At 41.3% G+C, this 4,299-nt stretch overlaps 1 long non-coding RNA gene across 1 annotated transcript; it reads right to left on the bottom strand.

Annotated features, from left to right (window-relative positions):
• Positions 1-1,876: 1,876 nt before the first annotated feature.
• On the bottom strand, positions 1,877-2,618 carry LOC122128773. Its single transcript, XR_006151598.1, has 3 exons — positions 2,526-2,618; positions 2,039-2,117; positions 1,877-1,916 (listed from the first exon to the last, which is right to left on the bottom strand). It is a non-coding gene; the product is annotated as an uncharacterized LOC122128773 (long non-coding RNA).
• Between the last annotated feature and the right edge of the window lie 1,681 nt (positions 2,619-4,299).

Here is a 4,299-nt window from a genome sequence, read left to right as displayed (position 1 = left end):
TCTCTCTCACTCACTCACTCACTCTCTCTCTCACTCTCTCTCTCTCTCTCGCTCTCTCACTCTCTCACTCTCGCTCTCTCACTCTCTCTCCCTCTCCTTTCATATCACATTGCTAATGCTTATAATAGTACTGATAGAATGGCCATATTGCCTACTGTAAATCTACTACCCAAATCTGTTTCTGAAATAAATGTCTACTAAATTTTTTTTTCTCTCTACCTTATAGCATGTTCCATTTGCTGATGGATGTGGAAACATTGCTCCTCACCCCCACTACTCCTCATCTACGCATATGGACAGCCAAACTCTACCCACTCACTCTGTTATTTTCTTTCTCTCCTAATCTAGACTATCTTCGCTATGGGACGCTGCTGTAGTCTCTTCACCTGATCCACCTGTAGAAACCCTTGGCAAATTGCACCCACCGCCACCGGACTGCCGTACACTTACTCTACCCCATACCCTATGCTAAAATTCATATACAATATATATTATTGCCACCACCGACATGTTTCTCCGTCCCTACCCCCCTTACCCCTGTAACAGTAACCCTAGTGTATAGTGTATACCCACTAAACTGGTCTTGTTTGTATCATGTATTTACCACCGGATGTCTGTATATATACAGGTATTATGTACATCTACCAAATGCAGGCTGTGCACAACACTTGTTGTTTCCCTTCCCCTTCCCCTTCTGCCACACAACTACATAAAGCCAACAAGAAACATTGCAAATAAGTAAAATATAACTCAAGCATGAAAAATGAATGAAATTACTCAAAAGTGTGTTCCTGTATCTCAAGAGCAAGAGATCAAGATGACAACACCAAGGTCATGGGGTAGCCAGGGAACACATACTGTAGGCTGGTGAAAAATTATATTTGTACAATACTGAAAGGCGGGTTGGATAAAGAAAGTAAATGGCTCTTGTCATTCATCTTCAAATCTAAATTAACTCACACCTGTGATGGTACAAGTCACCCCTCTCTCCATGCCATGTTGATGCCACTCACTGCTGATATCCTCAAACTGAAGTAAGACATACTGTGGTCTCTTGTTTTCATTTTCTGGCTTTGTTGATGGTGCTGTAGATCGCAGTATTATCCTCAGTTCTGCAAAAGAGCACAAATATGATAGAACATGATTATATCAGATTTTAGACATTCAGACATTTTCATTAGCTAGTGCACATTAGTTTGTCTCTGGGACCCATTTAGCTTATTTTCGGCAAATATGTGTCCTCTGACAGTGAAATAGTTGATGTGAAAGTAGCCTTAGATTAAAAGCTGTGCAAGCCTTCCATGCGCTCTTGACTAATTTTACAGATGCGGTGAGAAATTACTAGCAAGCTATCCAGGTCACAGCAAACAGACTAGCCTCACAATCACAACGAACAGCAGAGCCATCACCAATAGAAGCTACTTGGCTCACTACCTGGTGTATTTTGGTCACAAACATGTGGTGACACCATGCAGCCTGGAGTACATAGTGAACAGACTCAGTTACTCACTGATTGACAGCACAGGAGGGACTCCGGAACTGCACTGAAGCGTAATCAACATCCTCCTCCTTTTCTTGGACCTGAGGCTGCATGGTTGGGGAGTCTGGACCCTTGTCCTTGCTTTTGGCCTTGAACTGGACACTGGCGTACAGGATGCTGTCTTCATCTCCTGAGTGCACTCTCTGTACCTGGTCAGAAGTCCTGGGCACTGCAGACATGTCTTCATCCACAGGACTGGCGTCATCCCTCTAGGGGTTTACAGACAGAAATAAAGACAGATGTTATGTAACAGGGGGACTATAGTTTGAATACACAACAGAAGAGGTTGCTGGATCTCTCTAACACAAACATTAACATACACACCTGCCCATCACCCACCGTCCCACTGGTGCTCTTGGTGGATGCTGCTCTCCTACTTCTTTAAAAAATAAACAATAAAAAGACATACAGTGCAATGGGTTTAGTACAGCGCTGTAACTGGAGGAGAGAAACTGACTATATTTAAAATAGAACAATTTAAAACACTTCAACAATCACCTGTACACGAACACAAGCACCACTATGAGAGCCACTACTGGTATAATCCCCAAAACTGCAAACAGTCCTCCTGGCACACCTGCAGGAACTATGGCAAAAAAACAGTTTATCAATTATTGTGTCCCTCCATTTAATACAATTAAGACATTGATGCACATACACACAGTACATACATACATACATACATACATACATACATACATACATACATACATACATACATACATACATATATACATACATATATAAACACATACACACAGTACATACATACAAATATATTTCAGTATTTCATCAACTGTCTTCTCATTAAAGTTGCATTTCTGGCAGATGTTAGCATAAGTTAACAAGTTTGCATAAATGAGCTTATACAGGGCTATGTGAATGCCCAGATTACTGAGACATAGTTGTTATCCAAACTTTTGAAGAATAATACACATCCTTAATGTAACAGATATTTAAAATATTAAAAACTTTGACAAAATACCTGCAAAAGGCACTTCAATTTCAGAGGACTTATGACTGCCATATTCATTGTGTGCTACACAATAGTACAATCCACCATTTCCAGAGGCCAACAGAAAGCTACTACTATTCAATGTGGTTATAAGAATAGATTCACTTCCAGCCTTCTTGTACCAGGTGTAGTTGTGCACTGGTGGGTTGGCATCACTGCTGCAGGTCAGAGTCACTGATTCACCCTCCACTATGTTACCAGAGGGACTCAGTGATACTGACACATTCCTTGGAGCATCTGTATGAAGTAATTAGAAAATGATAACAATTTTAAACAAACTACTTTTATAATTAATATGAACTGTCTTCCACAAGCAGACACATGTAGTATAGTAAAACAATAACGACTTCAGATTCCTTAATTCTTATGACTATCAGGTGCTAAATGTGAACTGATCTTTTCATTACCAGGAAACTGAAGTGCATAATCTGCTAACAGTAAACAGCAACTGATAGAATGCAGTTAACATACATCTCACAATGAGAGTCACTGCAGGTGATGGATGATCCTTGTCCCCACTTAAAGCACAGGTGTAATTGCCTGAATCCTTGCTGCTGACTGAATTGAGGGTGAGAGTGTTATCGCTCGTTGTGTGTTGGTTGGAAACAAGCTTTCTGTCCTGGTACCAGATGTAGGTGGGGTTGACATGTGCAGGACATGGTTGGGCGTGGTTGCAGGTCAGTGTCACCCTCTGTCCCTCTGTCACTGCTGTAGGACTCATCACTACCTGCAGAGCTGAAGCGAACAGAACATTATTTCTCATCATCACCAACATGACTGTATACAAATTAGAACCATGAACACACATACTTACTTGAAACTGAGAGTGTGATCCCAGGACTTCCAGAGTACTTTCCATCAGGATCATTTGTTATAATCCTAAACTTATATTCTCCAGAGTCACTCTCTGTAAGACCTTCCATCCTCATGCTGCAGTTATTCTCTTTGTTTCCAAGGAACTTGACACGATCCTTATATTTCGTCCTCTTGCTTAAATCGTTCATTGTCCCTTGTTCATGCCAGAATGTTTCAGTCACTGTTACTCTATTTGGATATGAGTAAGAGCAGCCCATAGTCACTGATGATCCCCTCATGGCACAGATACTCTGAGGAGTGTAGGTCACACTCCAGCAATCTAGAACACCTGAATCAGAAACAAGCCGTAATTTGGACCAACTCACCTACGAGAAGACTGGTTGGCCATCATCAGTTTTAACCTTTGGAATTTTAGGGTACCAGTATAATGGGGTGATGTCTTGAGTGGGAAAATGTAAAATCACTTTCAGCCAGGGAATGTTAAGTTTTAAAATATAGTACAGTAAATACGCCTCTCACTGTGTATCTGTCCTTACAAATGCAGTAGATGACTGATGCTATGTGTGTATTGGTCACGTAACCCATTAGTGTCTTATTTACTCTTTATGGGGTTTCCATCTGTGGGATGTTTGAGCCAATGATGTAAACAATCAATGTAATAAGGCACTAGTCAGTCATTTCCATGGGTTTGTAGTCATAGTGTGGTCATGATTATGAGATTATGATAAGTGACAAGGCCAGTTCAAACTGCACTTACACACTGAAGGTGAAGGATGATCCTCGTGTCCTTTCAGAGCACAGGAGTAACTGCCTTTGTCTCTCTGACTCACTGAGTTTAGAGTCAGTGTGTGGCCACTGATTTTCGGTTGGCTGGTAACAGGTGTGATCCAGATGTAGGTGGGGTTGACATGTGCAGGACATGGTTGGG

The sequence above is a fragment of the Clupea harengus genome, chromosome 24 (assembly GCF_900700415.2).
Source record: "Clupea harengus chromosome 24, Ch_v2.0.2, whole genome shotgun sequence".
Classification (NCBI taxonomy): domain Eukaryota; kingdom Metazoa; phylum Chordata; class Actinopteri; order Clupeiformes; family Clupeidae; genus Clupea; species Clupea harengus.
This window is presented reverse-complemented; position numbering and strand designations above follow the sequence as displayed.